Source organism: Lutra lutra, chromosome 2 (assembly GCF_902655055.1).
Source record: "Lutra lutra chromosome 2, mLutLut1.2, whole genome shotgun sequence".
Classification (NCBI taxonomy): domain Eukaryota; kingdom Metazoa; phylum Chordata; class Mammalia; order Carnivora; family Mustelidae; genus Lutra; species Lutra lutra.
This window is the reverse complement of record NC_062279.1, coordinates 183,380,524-183,401,893: the sequence shown is the minus strand read 5'-3', so window position 1 is coordinate 183,401,893 and position 21,370 is coordinate 183,380,524.

Genomic DNA, 21,370 nt, shown 5'->3' with positions numbered 1-21,370 from the left:
AATTTGAAAACCAGACAAAGTCTATGAAGAGAATTTTCCAAGACATTGGACATCAGGCAATGAAGGACAATGATTCCCAAGAGATGGGAAACAAATCAACTGAGTTTTTTAATTTCCCCAGCTTAGTAGCTAGAAGGAGTTTCCAGACCACAGAGCACAGAAAGGAGCCCAGGTACAACTTGGCAGTCTCTCTGTGCTGAGGAGACAGAGTTGAAAATCTGACAAGGACAAGGAGTCTAAAGTTTCAGGACAAAGGGGAAAGCTTCTCACTGAGTGAGAAGTCTGAGTGAGGGCCCCCCAGAGTCTCCAGTGCAGACCAATCAATGCATGCACGTGAGGAAGTTGCCCAAACCAGAAAGTGAACCGCTTGGGAAGATTAAAGTGAACACACCCCAAAGATCACACCAGGCCAGGCATAGCTCTTGTTCCTACCAGCCAGAAGGCAAAACCTCATAATTTGTGGGCATTAGGGAGAGTACACAGAAAGGCTTTGTCTCTATAAAGGATAAAATTAGCCCTACACTAAATGCTGCTTTGATATCCTAGAAAAGCTTAAAAGCAAGCCCCAGAAAGATCAAACTGTTTATCAAGTAACATTTTTTTTATTTTTTATTATTTTTTATTATGTTATGTTAGTCACCATACAGTACATCATTAGTTTTTGATGTAGTGTTCCATGATTCATTGTTTGCTTTTAACACCGTGCACTATATGCCCTCCTTAATACCTATCATCAAGCTAACCCATCCCCCCAGGCACCTGCCCTCTAAAACCCTCAGTTTGATTCTCTGAGTCCATAATCTCTCATGTTCTGACCCTCCCTCTGATTTTTCCCTTCCTTCTCCTAATGTCCTCCGTACTATTCCTTATGGTCCACAAATAAATGAAACCATATGATAATTGACTTTCTCTGCTTGAATTATTTCACTCAGTATAATCTCCTTCAGTCCCACCTATGTTGATGCAAAAGTTGGGTATTCATCCTTTCTGATGGAGGCATAATACTCCATTGTATATATGGACCACATCTTCTTTATCCATTCGTCTGTTGAAGGGCATCTCAGCTCTTGCCACAGTTTGGCTATTGCGGACATTGCTGCTATAAACACTGGGATGCATATGCCCTTCTTTTCACCACATCTGTATCTTTGGGGTGAATACCCACTAGTGCAGTTGATGGGTCATAGGAGAGCTCCATTTTTAATTTTTTGAGGAACCTCCACACTGTTTTCCTGATTTCAAACTATATTACAAACCTGTGATCACCAAGACAACATGGTACTGGCACAAAAACAGACACATAGACCAATGGAACAGAATAAAGAGCCCAGACATGGACCCTCAACTCTATGGTCAAATACTCTTTGACAAAGCAGGAAAAAATTTCCAATGGAAAAAAGACCGTCTCTTCAATAAATGGTGCTGGGAAAATTGGACAGCTATATACAGAAGAATGAAACTTGACCATTCTCTTACACCACACACAAAGAGAAACTCTAAATGGATGAAAGACCTCAATGTGAAACAGGAATCCATCAAAATCCTAGAGGAGAACACAGACAGTAACCTCTTTGACATTGGACACAGCAATTTCTTTCAAGACATGTCTCCAAAGGCAAAGGAAACAAAAGCAAAAATGAACTTTTGGGATTTCATCAAGATAAAAAGCTTCTGCACAGCAAAGGAAACAGTCAACAAAACAAAGAGGCAACCCACAGAATTGGAGAAGATATTCACAAGTGCCACTACAGACAAAGGGCTGATATCCAAGATCTATAAAGACCTTCTCAAACTCAATACCCAAAAAATAAATAATCAAGTCAACAAGCAGACAGAAGATATGAACAGACATTTCTCCAAAGGAGACATACAAATGGCTAACAGACACATGAAGAAATGTTCATCATCATTAGCCATCAGGGAAATTCAAATAAAAAAAAAATAATAATAATAATAATAATAAAAACACTTTGAGATACCACCTTATTTCAGTTAGAATGGGAAAAATTGACAAAGCAAGAAACAACAAATGTTGGAGAGACTGTGGAGAAAGGGGAACCCTCTCACACTGTTGGTGGGAATGCAAGTGGGTACAGCCACTTTCAAGTAACTTAGTTAACATTTCAATTTCTTATTGCTGCATTTAAAATCACCCTAAAACTTAGTGACTTAAAACAAAAATGAATATTCCTATCTCACACAATTTCTGTGGACCAGAATCTAGGAAAGACATGTATGATGTAGAGAAATTTAAGCCAGGATTATCTTCTGGTAATCAACAACCAAAAGAGAATACTAACTGAGGCTTCTGATGCTTAAAGACCCTAAATGTAAAACCTAAAACTGTAAACTTCTAGAAGAATATAGAGGGGAAAATATTTGTGACCATGGGTTAGACTAAGATTTCTTAGATAACGTCAAAAGCATGAGACTTAAAAGAACAAAAGTTTATAATTTGACCTGTGTCTAAGTTGGGAATGTCTGTCCTTTGAAAGATATTCTCAAAAGAATGAAAAGAGAAACAAACTGAGAGTTGGGGAGGGGGAGGGTTGGGTGAGCCTGGTGGCAGTTATTAAGGAGGGGCACGTATTGCATGGAGCACTGGGTGAGGTGCATAAACAATGAATTTTGGAACACAAAAATTAAATTAAATTTTAAAAATCTTAAACAATTAAAAAAAAGAATGAAAAGAAAATTCACAGATTGTGAAGAAACATTTTTAATTATATAACTGATAAGGAACTTGCATCCATAACTCATGAAGAATCCTGGAAATTAAACAATAAGAATACAAATAAATGAAAACTGAGCAAAAAATTTGAACAGATACCATATATATATATATATATATATATATATATATATATATATATGAATAACAAAAAAAAAGAAAAATATATTCTCAGCTTCATTTGTCATTAGTAAAATGCAAATTAAAATCACAATGAGATACCACAACTACGCACCTACTACAATGACTACAACAAAAGAGACTGACTATACCAAGTATTGGCAAGAACATAGTGCATCTGGAGTTCTCCATTGCCCAAGAGAATGTCAGATGGCATTCACTTTGGAAAAGAGTTTCCTAGTTTCCTAAAATTTTTACTATTCAGCTACCAATATGACCCAGACATTCCACTCCTAAGTACGTACCCAAGAGAAATGGAATCATATGTTCATACAAAGACTTGTACACAAATGTTCATAGCAGCTTTATTTGTAATAACCCCAAACTGAAAACAATCAAAGTGTTCATCAGTAAGCAAGTAGATAAACAAATTGTGCTATATGCATACAATGAAATGCTGGTCAGCAATAAAAAGGAATGGATTCTTGATACACACAATGGATGAATCTCAAAATAATTCTACTGGGTAAAAGAAACTTGACCAAAAAAAAGTATATACTGCATGATTCCATTTATATAAAGTTCTAAGAATGCAAATAAATTTATGACGGAAAGTAAGTAAGTGTTTTCTGGATGTGTGGGGAGAAGTGTGACAGAGGGCTCATAAGGGGCACAAGGAAACCTTGGGGGTTAATGGATATGTTCATTATTTTGATTGTGCTGATAATCTCGTGGGAGTGTCAAAACTGAGTCAAAAACTCATCAAATTATACACTGTAAATAACTGTATTTTATCATTAATTATAGCTCAATAAAGATGTCCTTTTGTTAACTGAAACCTAATTAATATACAGTGTTATATTAGTTTCAGGTGTACAATGTAACAATTCAACAATTCTATACATTATTCAATGCTCATCAAATGTAGTCACCAATGTTATTACAGTATTATTGAATATATTCCCCATGCTGGCCTTTTCATCTCCGTGACTTATTTTATAACTGGAAGTTTGTACCTCTTAATCCCCTTTATCCCTTTCATCCATCCCCCCATCTACCTCACCTATGGCAACCAGCAGTTTGTTTTCTGTATTGAAGAGCCTGGGTTTTTTTCAGTCTGTCCCTTTTTTGTTTGTTTTGTTTTTTAATTTCAACATATGAGTGAAATCATATGGTATTTGTTTTTATAGGACTCATTTCACTTAGCATAATACCCTCTAGGTCCACCTGCATTGTTGCAAATGGCAAGATCTCAGTAGAGACAGTCTTAAAAACTCAAGTCTAGGGACATCCAGGTGGCTCAGTCAGTTAAGCATCTACCTTTGCTCAGGTCATAATCCCAGGGTCCTGGGGTCTAGTTCTGCATCAGGCTCTTTGCTCAGCTGTGAGCCTGTTTCTTTCTCTGCCTGCCGCTCTCCCTGCTTGTACTCTCTCTCTCTCTGCCAAATAAATAGATAAAAATCTTAAAAAAAAAAAAAGAAAGAAAAGAAAAGAAAACCTGAAGTCTAATCTTAAAAAAAAGTTTGTGTGGGAAATAATGCCTATGCAACTTATTCACTGTAACATTATTTTATTTGTTTTTAATTTTTGTAACTTTTATTTTATTTTATTTTAGTGTTCCAGATCCATTGTTTATGCACCACACCCAGTGTTCCATGCAATACATGCCCTCTTTAATACCCACCACCAGGCTCACCCAACCCCCCACCCCTTCTCCCTTCCAAAACCCTCAGTTTGTTTCTCAGACTCCACAGTCTCTCATGCTTCGTCTCCCCCTCTGATTTCCCCCAATTCCCTTTTTCTTTCCTTCTTCTAATGTCCTCCATGTTATTCCTTATGCTCCACAAGTAAGTGAAACCATATGATAATTGACTCTCTCTACTTGACTTATTTCACTCAGCATATTCTCTTCCAGTCCCATCCATGTTGATACCAAAGTTGGGTGTTCATCCTTTCTGATAGAGGTGTAATATTCCATTGTATATATGGACCACATCTTCTTTATCCATTCATCTGTTGAAGGGCTTCTTGGCTCTTTCCACAGTTTGGGAATTGTGGCCATTGCTGCTATGAACGTTGGGGTACAGATGGCCCTTCTTTTCACTACATCTGTATCTTTGGGGTAAATACCCAGTAGTGCAATTGCAGGGTCATAGGATAGATCTATTTTTAATTTCTTAAGGAATCTCCACACTGTTTTCCAAAGTAGCTGCCAAAGGAAACTGTCAATGAAACAAAGAGACAACCCACAGAATGGGAGAAGATATTTGCAAATGACACTATAGACAAAGGGTTGATATCCAAGATCTATAAAGAATTCCTCAAACTCAACACTCAAAAAACAGATAATTCTGTCAAAAAAATGGGCAGAAGACATGAACAGACACTTCTTGAAAGAAGACATACAAATGGCTAACAGACACATGGAAAAAAGTTAATCATCATTAACCATCAGGGAGATTCAAATCAAAACCATGTTGAGATACCACCTTACACCAGTTAAAATGGCCAAAATCAATAGGCCAAAAAACAACAAGTGTTGGAGAGGATGTGGAAAAAGGGGAACCCTCTTACACTGTTGGTGTGGCATTATTTTTAATATCAGAAAACTGAAACCATACCAAATGAAGATCTGGATAAATATGCCATGGTGTATTCACATAATAGAATATAGGCAGTTGTAAAAAAAAAAAAAAAATGAAGAATATCTCTATGTGCTGATATGGAAAGAGTTCCAAGGGGCTCTGATAAGGAAAAACAAAACAAAACAAAACATGGTGCAGAATACTCTCCTAGAGCCCTCATCTTGAGTAGACATTCTCATTCCCTTCTGTGAATGCCCAGTGGGGAAGTCTGGAGGTTCTAGAATACTGGGAAACTATCTCCAAGTGTTTATTTAGAAATGTCACTTGATTGGGGTGCCTGGATGGCTCAGTGGGTTAAAGCCTCTGCTTTCAGCTCCAGTCATGATCCCGGGGTCCTGGGATCGAGCCCCACATTGGGCTCTCTGCTCATAAGGGGGCCTGCTTCCCCCTCTCTCTCTGCCCGCCTCTCTGCCTACTTGTGATCTCTGTCAAATAAACAAATAAAGTCTTTAAAAAAAAAATGTCACTTGATTTTGGATTCCAACTTTTGTCCCCTGCAATTTAAATTAGAATTTCATTTTTGCACGTGTGTATATAACTGGTGAAGATAAGAATTTGTATTCATACGTCCTCATATATGCATAAAGACATTCTGGGAGGATACAAAAATGGAAAACAGTTAAAGAAAATGGGCAGAGGGAACAAGTACAGCGGGGACCTTTTTCAAATTAAATTGAAAGTCTGTATGCATCAAAATCTTTAATAAAATTTTTTCACTAAAAAATCTGTCTAGGGGCTGAAGGAAAGGGGGATTTCTGCTGATGACTCAGAAAAAGCTTATTTATTCAGGAATCCAGAATACTTCAGAAGGCATGAAAGTAGGTGAAATAACTCAACTTTAAAGATACAGATTCCCTTTTAAGACTTTTTCCCTTAGTTTGTTAGACCTCTTGATGATTTCACAAAGCTTATTTCAGTTCCAGTTTTCTGATATATCTTGCCATATATTTAGTCTTATAATACCTTCATAATATTTATTAAAACTGTTAACTTCATAGTGTATATTAAAAATGTTTTGTCAGTGTATTTTTAACAGATTATAATTAACTACTCAAGACATTTGCAAGATACTCAGCTCTTCTTTTTCTCTGCTTTCCTCCTTCACAGCCCCAACCTCTTTTTTTTAGGTCAAATATTAAATAATCATTGTCAAAAATCACTGGTGGATAAACAAGGAAACAAAATAATTGTTATTTTTCAAAGAACAATTATTTAGTGCTTGAATCCACGTGAAGATAAGTGGTTAACTGTGTTTGATCTTATTAAGTGAAAAAAGAAGGGCTATTGAAAACATTAGACACAAAAAAATAAAGGAATTATTAAATCTCATTTGCAATACAATGAAATCTGCACAATCCAGCTGCAAAGTATTTGCCCACGGACTGGTGCCTCATTGTGAACAGATGCTGCCTTCAAAGAATTTTAGACAACAATGCATGAAGAGCTTTCTAAATATAATTTTTATATCTATATATAAAATATATAAAGATATATAAAATATGTTTACATATAAGTCTTTATATTTATAGTTATATGTTGTTACCTAATGGTCCAGTAGCAAAAATCCATTCTTGATCTGAGATTCAATTTCCTCTTGATTGCCTTGATCTAATAAATTTCAAGTAATTATGACCTTCACCATATCCCAAAACTGAATGAATTTGGCAAGAAATAAATAGAATTTTGATTTTCTCTTCATCCACTCATCAAGGTTATTATTTGTTGTTTGTTTCTTTATTCCTCTAGTTCAAATCTGTTTTATTGGAAAGACATGCATGATGTAGAGAAATTCAAGCCAGGATTATCTTCTGGCAATCAGCAACCAAAAGTTAACACTAGTTAGTTAGGGTTTTGATGCTTAAAGAGCACTGGAAGAAAAGAGTATGTCTTTGCCTTTTTTCATTTATGGAAAATTTTAAAATGGAGACTGGAAGATCATCTCCAGTGACCCTTACCTTTTTCTTTCTCTGTGAATCTGGTGGAGGTGGTGACTTTTCAGCAGAGATGGCCCATACACAACTTTATAAAGGGACAATTCTGAGTTTCTTAAATGGATTTCTTTTTCATAAATAACCCCCTCTTTTTGTTTTAAGAAAACAAATTTCTTTGGCTTTTCCAGAATGTAAGTAACTATCAATTTGCTTTGTGCATGTATTCTTCCAAAAACCTTTTTGTTTTTATAATTTGGTTCCAGAGTTGCCTTCATGGGTGTGTAATTGGGGCCATGGCAGAGCCCTGCCCCCAAATCGGAAGGTACAATGCTTGGTTTAATACTCTATTGTCACCATCTTGAAATTTTTAATAATTACAAGAGAACCCATATTTTCACTTCCTACAGGGGCCCCAAATTATGTAGCAGGTCCTGCTCAGTTCAAGTAATCATGAAAATTCAAGTGGAAGAGTATCATGGGTCTTATAGCATATAATAATAATAATGGAGAATATTTGTTGAGGATTATGTGCTGTTCTAAGAACTTTATGGGTATGAACTCATTTGAGCCTTGAGAAAACCACAGCAAGGTAAATGTTATCATTTGCCTCATTTTGCAGATGGCGAAATTGAAACACAGAGGTTAATGAAATTAATCACTCACTCAGTTAATGGAGGGACCAGAATTAGATCCCAGACAGCCTGACTCCGGAGTCTGCTATATTAAATGTAGTGAGAGCAGTTAAAGAAAACTTCAGAATCACCTGGCTTCCATAACACAGCCCCTACCCCCAGAAACTTGTAAAGCCAATCTCATTTTGTGCTTCTACTTCTCCAGCTCCCCCACCAGTTTCAGACTTTATCTGGGGAACCAGTATACTGTGGATGTTTTATTTAGCAGAATTTATAGGATGCCCCAATTTCTTTGATCCAAGAAGTATCCCATCTGCAGTACACCATGCACAAAAGAATCACATTTTAATTCTTCTGGGAGGATGCATGTTACCTTCAAAGCAACTGGGGGGTTTGAGGTTGTTTTCCTTACTCATGTATTTGTTAACCAGGAGATACTCATATTTTTTTTACTTAAGATGGGCTTGGTTCCTTGGCTGAACTAAAAATCCATTTTGCCCCATAAAACTTGCTCCAACAGGCTTCTAATTAGTTTGCCTTCTGTCAGCAATGGGGAAACCAGCTTCTGGACACTAATATTTTTCAGGCTGGGAAGGTCATAAAATCTGGCTGTTAACATCTATGAATAAAAACAAAGAAAGCAGAAAGGAATTCCCATTTTGTGAGACATGGCCATAACTCACAGCCAAAACATCAATGCAATAAGTGATTTATTTTGAAGTATTTTTAAACAAATTTTTAAAAAGTGTAGCATCAGTACCTCATTGGAAGGAACATGACTGAAGAAGATAGAAAGGATTGTCAACATATACCGGGGAAAGACTGTGCAAAGAATTTAGTCTGGTGGCTATGAACTGTGTAGCCTGAAGACCTGTCTTAAATCCTGGGTCTACCACAGAGGGATCAGCCCTGGGATGTCCATTCTGGATTCTGAGACCTTACTCTCAATGACAGATAGCGCTCACTTTTCACTTAGGCACTTCTCAGGAAGGGAGTCTTGGTTTCTCGCCAGTATGTCCTGTAAGATATTTACTGTGGCTTTATGATGCTGGAATTCGTTGTGCCTCTAACCTGAGCATTATTGTGTCTGGGTTCACTGTACCGGGACCCTTCCAGCCACCTGCAGAAATGGGAAGGGGTAGGTAATGCCTTTGTTGACAAGGGTCATTTTCCATGGAGAGTCTAAGCTGAAGACAACACTGCATTGTGAAATCATGCATCACTTGTGGTCAATGTCAGGAAACATCCCCCCATATATACACACTGCCTCTTAGCAACTATAAATCTAAGTCTACCAAGTAGACTTAGATTTCCAAGGAATTTAAGGTGTGTCATGAACACATGAAGCCTCAGGAAGCCATCTCCCTGAAGCATCAATTCACTCAAAGACCTAGGAAGGAAACATATATTTGGCATTTTTATATTCTTAAACATAGGAATCTGAATTACCAAAATCTGACATTGATAGAGTAGAGAAACCACCAAATGAGCAGGGTTGGGTCTCTTTCATTCAGTCCGGTTACCCAAATTCATAGACTTACTATATCTCATCCCCTGACCAGCAGGACAATTAGGAATTGTTAGGGGCTCTGAAGATAAAGTTGGAGCTCTCAAAGTTTCACACTTATAAAAGATGTTTTTGGCTACCATTTCAAGACCAGGCAGGCATGATATGACAGGATTGTGTGTTAATTCTTATGTTATTAGATGTTTCCACAAAAAATGTGAGGAAAACACGGATCTGGGTTACCCTTACTCATTGTGGGTGTTCTTGAGACTCACAACACCAAGGAAGTTAAACACTAGAATTTTCAATCCACAGGAAACCTTAGGAACTCATTCATCTATGGGTTCTTCCAACTGCACTTAGGGGCCACAACAGAGGACGGGGTGAGGCCATGAGGGAAGAGCTCACCCTCCCCTGACTCAACCCCTCTGCCATTGCCTCCATCAATCACATCGAGAGGCTCCACTTGGATCTGATTTTTATTTGTCTACAATTTCCAAGTAAGATTTGATTGAAAGGAGGGCCTCTAAGAAAAAAAAAAAAAAGGAGTTGAAAGTAGCCAATCTGATCCTAATTTTTTTTTTATGTTTTAATAGCACTAAAGTCACATTTGCCCAACTCACATTATGCTGTCTTGTCCATCCCAACCTGAAGCCAGTAAGCATCCTGTTCTAGGGCTAGGCAAGAATCTTCAGGTTCATTTATGTTGCCATCGCCAGGATTCTTTGACTAAGCATTACGGTCAGTTAGCAAACAGAGTGAATTTAAGAAAGTATTGCTTCCTCTTCATTTTTTTCAGTTGGTGTGTGATTTTCCATCATTAAGAAAAGGTAGGTGTGGCCCTTCCTTCCTTTAGGGAGCAGCCATCACCCTTCTGCTCTCTCCCACTTCAGAGCCTAACTCGGACAGGATGTGATAAATGGATTGTTTCCCTAAACTCCAGTCTGATGTATACCATTTTTATGCTTTTCGTTATAGCTACATGTCCATTGCTCTTTCATTTATTTAACATTTTCTTTAAATCAGTGCCCATCTTAAAGTTAGCCATGCCCTAAGCAATAATATCCATTAAATCATGGGGGAAAATGTTTCTTTTTACTAATACACTTGAAAATAAATACAGAATCATGAAAATTAAAAAAAAAAAAAAACCCTCTACCAATTTCCTGGGCCAAATCTACCTCGTGGAATATGTTTTAGAAAACACAGATCGAATTCAGTCAGTCAGCAGTCACTGAATCCCTGTTCTCTGACAGGCAGTGTACCAGGTGTTAGACATACTAAACCTAGTGAGAGGCCATAGCAAGTGTTTTTTTTTCTGATTAGGTAATACAAATTGTACCTGGGTCCCAGCAGCCTAAAAGAGTTTCTTTGTCCCCGTTTTATTGCCCAATGAAAGCATGTGACTTTAAGAGAATCAATTTCAGTGTTGTGGCTATGTTGCCTTGGGGTTTTTCATTTGTTTGTTTTTGACCCAAAATGTTACGATTATTCACAGCAAACAGACACTGGCATTGGAGACTCCTGTCTGAAATGAGAAGGGTCGCATGCTCTGAAAGCACTTTTGGGAAGAAAGAGAATGCCCAAGCTGCCATGAATGAGGAACATTAAGTGGTTGTTACGGATTGAATGCCTGTGGCCCCTAAATTCATATAACAAAATCGTATATAAACCTGAATGTGTTGATATTAGGAGGTGGGGTCTCTAGGAGATGAACAGGTCACCTGAATGGAATTAGTGTCCTTATGAAAAAGACCCCAGGGAGCTCCCTCACCCCACTTCCATGTAAGGTTATAACAAGAAGATGGCCATCTATGAACCAGGACAAAGGCCCCCACCAAACATGGAATCTTCTGGCATCTTGATCTTGGAATTCTGTGAGAAATAAATGTTTGTTGTTCAAGTGATCGAGTCTATGATATTCCTGTTATAGTTGCCCAAATGGACTAAGACCATGGCCCTAACTCCCCCCACTAGCTCCACTTTGATGTACAATAGCTTTTACAAAATTGTTCAAAGTATTACGCAAAGCGATAGTAACTATTAAATCATTATAACCATTCTTAAAATGATTCCTTGGGTAAACAAGTGGGAAACACTGGATTAGTAAGAAATTGAATATATTTCTTTACTGGGAAACTTCTCAGAGTTTTTACTCACTATAATCACATCGCAGCTTTCCAAAAGAGGAATATGGTTTGCATTGCTTCTCACTAATTATCTGACCATGGAACACATTCTTGAGAATCATTTCATGGGACCTGTGTTACATGGAATACACTTTGGACAATGTTATTCTGGAAACATCCAGAAGCAGTATTAGAGAAATGGAACTTCATTGAGAGTTCATACCTCCCTGGCAGAACTGAAGAAGTGGAATAAGGAGAGAAATGCTGGATTATGCAGCACACCCAGAGCCCCTCTAGAGATTTAAAAAAAAAAAAAAAGAGCTTCGCCCCACTCAGAGGAGTCTCCCACACCTGAGGTCAAGAGAAGACAGACACAGGGATGTCAGCTACACAATACTTGCCTTCAGTAGCTGATGGTGTTTGGGCTTCTTCCCTTGGAATACTTGAAGTATTCAGTCAATGAAATAATTCTAAATATTTTCTTAGGGCTCTAAACTCAGCTACAAAACTGGAAATTTTTCAAACCTATTTCTCTGTAACGTGGGTGTTTGGGATTTTTAAGAATATTGTTCTAGTAAATTGCGCACTGCCTGTCCACAGAAGTAAACAGCAGTCCAAGGCCCTCGGTGCATGTGTCGTGAGAACATTTCTCCTCAAACATCCCTAAAGTCTGGAGCCAAATACAGCACAGCATCTGTGCCCTATTTATTCCCAGGGTAGCTGCTACCTTTACTCCTGCCTGCAAAATGTATGAGTCATGTTTGGGTGTCTTGGGGCTTTGTAAATTGTGGTAAATTGAGTCATATTTTCTTTTTCCGATAGAATTGAGCAACAAAAATCATTTCTTTTTATAACAAAAAGTTAGTTTGTCAACATGCTCACAGGACATGTGACAGGTTTATAGGTCCCTTTCACAAGATCTTCCATATTTTAAGGCCCATGTTTTTCCAGTGCAGACTTCGATGTCAGCTTGAGTGATTCCTGTATTCTTTTAGTCTCTCTGGATTAAAATCATGGGCTCTGGTCAAGTTCAGCTTTCCAATCCAAACCTCCAACTAAATGAAAGAGAAAATGTACCAGTGATACAGTCAGCTAAACCTGGGAAAATGGCCAAAGAGGCATGGATGAGGAGTGACCTCCTAGGGGTAGGTAAGAAGTGAATTTCTATTATCATCAGTCTGGTAGATTGTCCAGAGGGGAAATGGTTCCAATCATTCCTCTCTGTGTATCCATGCCCTTTGCAATGTGATGGCAATATAACATTTCAGCTCCTACCATCATCAAAGGATGCAGCCTGTCTTCCCAGTCCTTGGATCTGGGCTGGCCTCATAACCGGCTTTGGCCAACAGAATGTGGAAGAAGTGTCTTCTTCTATGCATGCAAGAGTATGCAAGAGTATGAGTCCTTGCATACTTCCCGTCGCTTTGACCCTGACTTCACCATGTGAACAAGCCTGAGTTAGCCTGATGGAGAATGAAAGAACACATGGCCTGTGGTCGGTCAGCCCAGTCGTACCAGCTGCATCGTACCGTCGTATGGTATCTGCAATACCTGGTTCTAGATCCTCACATGACAAAGTCTAGCCCAGATGAGCTTGTTGAGCTGCAGCTGACTACATATGCATGAATGAGCCCAGCTGAGATCAGCCAGCCCTGGCTGAAGTCATCAGAACCTCCCAGCTACCCCCATCAACTTGTGAGCAACAGTTAATGTCTTAACTATGACTTAACTACTAAGTTAATGACTTAAACCACTAAACTGACTTAAACCACTTTGAGGGCTTGGTATGCAGCAGTGACTAACTGATACAAACATAATCACCATGATCTCTCCATCATCAGTAATCATCATTCATTTTAACATGTTTTTCCATACAGTCTTTCACCCTACCCCCAGTTTCTGCTATTATTAACATTCTGCATTAGTGTGGTACCTTGTTACAATCAATGAGCTAATATCAATACATTATTATTAGCTAAACTCCATTGTTATATAAGAGTTCACTGTGTTACACACCCGACCTGTTTGACAAATGTATGATGACGTGTGTCACCCATTATAGTAACATACAGAATAGTTGCATTGCCTTAAAAATCCCTTATGCTCTACCTATTCATCCCTCCTTCCCCCCACCACCCTGAACCTCTGGAAACAGCTGACCTTTGTACCATCTCCATAGTTTTGTCTCTTCCAGAATGTCATGTAGTTGGAATCATGAAATACATATATCCTTTTCTGATCGACTTATCTTAACATTTTCTATGTCTCTCCTAGTGCTGTTTTTCCTAAATTAACTCACTTAACACTGCAGGGTGCTATTTCTCGCTCAGTTTACAGCTAAAGGAACTGAACTCATAGATGCTAAATTAGCTGGCCCACAGACACACAGCTAATGAGTGCTAGAGTTTGAGAAATGCAGGACTTCCTTACTGTCGAGCCAGAATGCTTCACTACAGCAGGAAAAGTGGTCAAGTTTGCCCCAGAGGCCACAGTCAGCATACAGATTTGTCTCTTTTGGCTCACCTACTGTTTTAAATACCAGAAAATTTTAGCTTTTCTTTTAAAAATTGTAGGGTGTAGCAACTGTGAGCCTGGTTTCTCACACAGTCATTTGTCTCAGTCATTCTGAGCTGCTCTAACAAAATACCATCAACTGGATGGTTTAAATGAGACTCTTATTTCTCCCATTCTGGTGCCTGCAAGTCCACGATCAGGTGCCAGCAGACTCAGTTCTTAGTGAGAACTCTCTTCCTGGCTTGCAGATGGCCAGCCATCTTCTCCCAGTGTCCTCACATGGGAGAGAGAGGGAGCCCTGGTGTCTTTCCCACTTCTGACACCACTGAGCACACCACGGGGACTTTACTCTCTTGACCTCATCTAAGCCTCATCACCTCCCAATGACCCCAAATCCAAATATTATCACATTGGAGGTTAGAGCTTCAGCATATGAATGAGGGGGCCAGGGCACAAACATTAGTCCACAGCAGCAGTAACCGGCTGACAACTGCCTCATTAGGGCATGAGTTTATACTTCTCTACAATCTTCACCTCTCCCTATTGTATTGGATCTAGTTCTGTTCACTTATTTACACAATCTCTCTGGCTCTAGTAGTTTTTAACTTTTCACTGTTTTCTCCCCCAGAGATGCTATTGACCTTGGATGGAAGTCTTGAAAGGTCTTAGGTCTTGGATTAAAATGGTAAGTTAGATATCTTGGTGCCTCAAGACTGCTAAACATATGGGAAGCACTGATGTTGATCAAGTATGAAGAACTTTAAACTGAATGTTTGATAGTCTGGACTTCATTAAACACTTCTGCTCTGCAAAAGACAATATCAAGAGAATGAGGGGCACCTGGGTGGCTCAGTCATTAAGTGGCTGCCTTCGCTCAGGTCATGATCCCAGGGTCCTGGGATCAAGCCCCACATTGGGCTCCCTGCTCAGCTGGAAACTTGCTTTTTTTCTCTCCCACTTCCCCTGCTTGTGTTTGCTCTCTCTTTCAAATAAATAAATAAAATCTTAAAAGAAGAGAGAGAAAGAATGAGAAGACAAGCCACAAACTGAGAGAAAACATTTGCAAAAGACACACCTGCTAAAGGACTACTATCCAAAATACCCAATAAATGCTTAACACTCAACAACAAGAAAACAAACAACCCGATTGCAAAAATGGGGCAAAGACCTTAACAGAAACCTTCTCAGAGAAAATATGCAGATGGCAAATAAGCCCATGAAAAGATGCTCTGCATCACACGTCATCAGGGAAATGCAAATTAAAACAACAACGAGCTATCACTAGACCCTTACCAGCCAAATCCAGAACACGGACAACAGTAAGTCCTGGTGAGGATGTGGAACTACAGGAATTGTCATTCACTGCTGGTGGGAATGCTACAGACACTTAGGAAGTAGGTTTAGTGTAACTCTTACCATAAAACCCAGCAATCACAATCCTTGGTATTTACCCAAACCAGCTGAAAACTTATGTCTACACAAAAACCTGCACACAGTCATAGCAGCTTCTTTCATAACTACCAACACTTGAGAGCAACCGAGATGTCCTTCAAGGTGAGTGGATAAACTGAGGTACATCCAGGCATGGAATATTATTCAGTGCTAAAAGGGAAAGAGCTGGGGCTTGACAGGCTCCCTGCTCAGTGGGGAGTCTGCTCTCCCTCTCCTTCTGCCCCACCCCTGCTCATGCTCTCTCTCTCTCTAATAAATAAAATCTTTAAAAAATAAAAATGAGGGCGCCTGGGTGGCTCAGTGGGTTAAGCCTCTGCCTTCAGCTCAGGTCATGATCTCAGGGTCCTGGGATCGAGTCCCACATCGGGCTCTCTGCTCAGTGGGGAGCCTGCTTCCCTCTCTCTCTCTGCCTGCCTCTCTGTCTGCTTGTGATCTCTCTCTGTCAAATAAATAAATAAAATCTTTAAAAAAAATAAAAATAGCCATTCTGACTGGTGTGAGGTGATAGCAACATGGATGGGACTGGAAGAGATTATGCTGAGTGAAATAAGTCAAGCAGAGAGAGTCAATTATCATATGGTTTCACTTATTTGTGGAGCATAACAAATAGCATGGAGGACAAGGGGAGATGGAGAGGAGAAGGGAGTTGAGGGAAATTGGAAGGGGAGGTGAACCATGAGAGACTATGGACTCTGAAAAACGATCTGAGAATTTTGAAGGGGTGGGGGGTGGGAGGTTGGGGGCACCAGGTGGTGGGTATTGTAGAGGGCACGGGTTGCATGGAGCACTGGGTGTGGTGCAAAAATAATGAATACTGTTATGCTGAAAAAAATAAAAAAAATTTAAAAAAATAATAATAAAAATAAAAATGAAAAAAAAATTAAAGGAATTGAGCTATCAAGACATGAAAAGGCACAGAAGAACCTTAAATGCATATTACTAAGTGAAAGAAGCTAACATGAAAAAGATATCCTGGCTATATGATTCCAAGTATCTGACATTCTGGAAAAGGCAAAACTATGGAGACAGTAAAAAGACCAGTAGTTGACAAGGATAGGGGGATAGGGAGATGAATAGACAGAGCACTAAAGATTTTTAGGACGGTGAACATACTCTGAATGATATTATAATGATGGATACATGTCATTGTACATTTGTCCAAATCTACAGAACAACAGGAAGAGTGAACACTAAGGAAAACTACGGACTTTAGGTGATTGTGGTATTTCCATACAGTTTCATCCTTGGTTAAAAAAGGTACCATTCTGATGACTGATGGCAAGGATACAGGATATCAGAGCCAGACATGACAATGAATTGCAGAATCTTAGGTGGGTATTGAAGTTTATTTGAGGTCTTTTTTGGGGGGGTCTAGACCACTTTCATCTAGATCATAAGGGTCCAGGATACCCCAGATGGTATCCAAGCCTTTGTGTTTAATCAAAAATTGCCCACCAAAATCTCCCATCTGTTTCCATTCGCCTGTCCCAGGCAAATACAAACCACAGGTATTTGACCCTAACTGAGGGACAGGGTACCCAGACAAAATGAATGTGTAAGTCATGGTATGTGTATTTTCCCAGCAGTCTCTGCAATTAGAGAACTTTGTAATTCAAGATGGACATACGTAGTTGTATGAGAGAAAAAGGAATTTGAGGTTTCTCCATGAGGTATAAATAACATAAATCCTTAACTTGCACTAAGCTTTTACTGAGCTCTACTTTTAAAAATAATGTCTTCAGAATGCAAGACATTTTGTCATCTTGACCCAATGGAAATTTTTACCTCAAGCTCTTGAGACTGAGGACTCTTTCTACAGATGTTTTAATTAGAATGATATGAATATTGATGAATATTCATAAACCATTTTTCAGAGCAAATACAATTAAGCCAGCATATTAGTTAGGAATTATACTCAGTGATGAGTAAACTGAGACCTGAAATAAGTAGTATATCGATCACACAAGTGTTTACTCTGTCCTGTAAAAGAAGTCTGGAGATTCTCCAAAGAGGAGATTGTGATTCCAAGAAGTCATCAAGACCCCCCACCTCTCCCACTGTCCTCCTCCTCCATCCTCAGCCTGTGGCTTTCATCTTTAAGGACTCATCCTAGAGAAGGCTGCTGGAAATCCAGCTATGACGGGAGGAAAAAGAAAGAAGGGCTAGTTACCTCTTCTTAATGAACCTCTTCAGAAATCCCATTTACCAGCTCTGCTTATACATCATTGGACAGATCACAGACACAGGGCTACATTAACAGCTAGGAAAACTGGGAAATGCAGTTTTTCAGCCGGGTACTTCTCCCAGCATTCCCCTGAGAAAATGGGAGAAACAAATAGGAAAGGCCACCTTAAATCTAACCACACCAGTTTAATTTTTGGTTAATTTTCTATTTGGCACAGTTCAAAAGTTCCAGATTTTTCCATATTTCATTTTACCAAAATTAGTTAGTATTAATTCCTCTTTATTTGAAATTTACACTGGAAATTTCATTGAGTCCTACATTTTAGTCCATAACTAATTTTACCAAATACAGTTTATGCCATTGTGAGACTTCTTTTGTGCATATTATTTCTACCAAAGTAAAACTTTCTAATATCAAATATTGCACTTTTACATTATCTCAAGAAAATTTTATGCTACTCCTACTGTTACTGGAGAGAGTACAAATACTATTCCCTATGACTTTTTAAATCCCTGAATATTTAAAATTATAATTCTCACCCCCATTGTTTTCCTGAAAGGTAACCACTATTAAATATCTCTTGTGTAATGGCATTAAAAGTATAGATTGCTCTAGGCAGTTCCGATCAAAATTCCACCAGTATTTTTCAAAGAGCTGGAGCAAATAATCCCAAAATTTGTATGGAATCAGAAGAGACCCTGAATCTCTAAGGAAATGTTGAAAAACAAAAATAAAACTGGGGCATCACGTTACCTGATTTCAAGCTTTACTACAAAGCTGTGATCACCAAGACAGCATGGTACTGGCATAAAAACAGACACATAGACCAGTGGAACAGAGTAGAGAGCCCAGATATGGACCCTCAACTATATGGGCAAATAATCTTCGACAAAACAGGAAAAAATATACAAGTGGAAAAAAATATATTTCTTGTGTATCCCTCCATAAAAAGCTAAATGTATATTATATTTATTTCTTAGCAAATCTGGGAGAAAATGGACACCAATTTGGTAAAAGAGAACATTAGAAAAGCAAAGAGAAGGCTGCAGGAGAGACCCACAGAAGGAGTTTGACACAAAGAAGTCCAAGCAGACAGAAAGGTCAAGAAAAAGAAAAGCCTGCTCCATCAGTCCAGAAGGATTGCAAGGTGAGACAGATGAGTCCGAGGCTGGGAGATAGAAGGTCAGAAATGTGCCCATCTCCCTTCCCCTGCGTGGGGAGAAGGTATACTTGGTTAAGTCCAGAGGACCTCTTGCTTTACAGGCCATTTGGACCTAGTTAGAGACTGCTAGCAAGATAACCCTGTATCTCTGGTGGCCTCCAAAACAACAGATAGAATGCTCAGGCAGAGAAGGAATTCAGTTTGTCCTCCTGAGCCCCCCTTGTTTTCTGTTTTGTGAATGCTAGATTGACCAGCTGGCCTGCCATGTGCCTACCTTCTTGGGACAAACAGATACACACACTACCCCTACTACAAGTTAGATGGTTGAACTGAGAACTGGATGGACCCATGGCAGGGACTCCCAAAAGAGGACAGGGAAGAGGGAAGACAGGAATCATCTAGATCCTCTACATTCTGACCTGAGAAAGACCAAGGACTACATATGTGGAACCCACAAACATCAGTAGAGATGCCAGTGGAACATTCAAAGATAGGACAGGCCAGGCCTACCTCAGGGGACACAAGCTACACCGGCCAAAAGTCTAGCACAGGGTCACAAGACCCCTATCCTAGAAGACCATGAGGTTGTGGAAGCCTGTCTTCCATGCACTCCAGCACCATCTTGGAGAAGAGTAGAGAGAAGAAGGAAGAGATCTGAAATACTAGGAAATTATTCCCTGAGACACTGGACTGACCATGAATAATTTTAAATCATGGAATCAGACCACATCTTATATTGGATTGGGCTAAGTCAGTTCCCATTCCCCAAAGGAACTAGAGATGAGAGGAGTTTGTGAGGCAGAACTTATCAGTTATATTTAACTCCATAATCTTTCTTTGCATGTTGGATTAAGAAGAGGCCATTTGTGACTTCACCAGAACTGGTAAATTCTTTAATGATCTGGGGGTCAGAATGTTCTGCTTCCTTCCATAACTGTTGTCTCATGTGAGTCTCACTTGAGGTAGGTCTGGGAACATTGTTAACTCCATCAACAAATAAAGACCAAGTAAATGGCTCATAAAATAGGAAGTAGAGGAACTGGAGGAAAGGGTTCTATTTCTCCAGCTAGTTCTCTCCCCACTGGCTCCAGATTCTCCACCAAAGACCCAAAAAAAAAAAAAAAAATTTTTTTTTTTTCAAAGATAACATGCATTCTGGGCACTAAATATACTAAAGTTTCTCACTCCAGCAAAAGAGTAAGTTCTTGGACAGAAAAGGCCCCACACACCAAGGCCTGGAAGAAAGAACCAGCTGCCCCCTCTCTCAGTGTTCTGTTCTCCCCAGGCACCCACAAATTCTGTTAAAGCTCCAGATTGTGTTCATTTCATTCTGTTCCAAGGACAGTTTATTTGCAGCTTCCCCAACTCCCATAAGACCTCACTGTATCTCCATTGATCTGATTTAATTAAAATCAAATCTTGAAAAAGCTCACACCCGGTACTTGCCTTATAACAATGTTCACTTGTCCTTCCTTGCTAATTTACTGGAAAACCATACTGAGGCCCCCACTGAACCCACGGACTGAAGACTCAACCATATGATCATCCAAACACTCATTTCTCACTTCCTAAACTATTTAAATAGACAGGTTCAGGTTCACAGGAAGCTCCAAGATCTCAGGAAACTTTTCCAGGGTCCAAGAATGTGAGCTGTGTTTCCTTTAAGATGCACCGGAAATCTAGCCTTGAAATGATGTGTCTAAATCGCACTCTCACTCTGCGGGCTCCAGCTGCTCGAGTTTCATGAGGATGACTTCTCAGGGCCCTCAGATCTTATTTCACATCAAGCAAAGTCTGGTCTTGATTAAAGTTGCAGGGAAGGAAGCATATGGCAGTCAGAGAGGCAGACGCTGGGTAATAAGCCCCTGCAGGTTCAGCTCTGAAGAAAGTAAGAGCCCGTCTACTGGCTGCCGTTCGTTGAAGTTCGGCTCCAAAGGAAACACGAGCTTGCACATTCCCTGTGTTTATATATTTGAGTTAATTGAGTTCTTAATTATTAAAAGTGATCCCAGCCAGGCAAGGGATTTAGTGAACTAAGTATTAAAATAACACATCATTGAGGCAAATTTTCTCCAAAGTTCCCCTGATACAGTAAGTTTGGAGACTCATTGCGGTCATATATTTTTACAGGAAGGGAGGAGCGGAGCTGAGAACATTCAAATTTCACTAAGCTTTTGCATCTGCAGAGTGGAAGCCATAATGTCTTTAGCTTTTGAATTCGGCTAGGACCAGACAAAACATTTCTTCTCGGAAACACTTCCATTTGCTGTGAGAACCAGCCATACAAAGAGGAAATGGATCCTCTCTTCCTGTCATCAAAGCTCCAGGCCAGACCAGACCAGAAATTGCACCGGTCACTTCT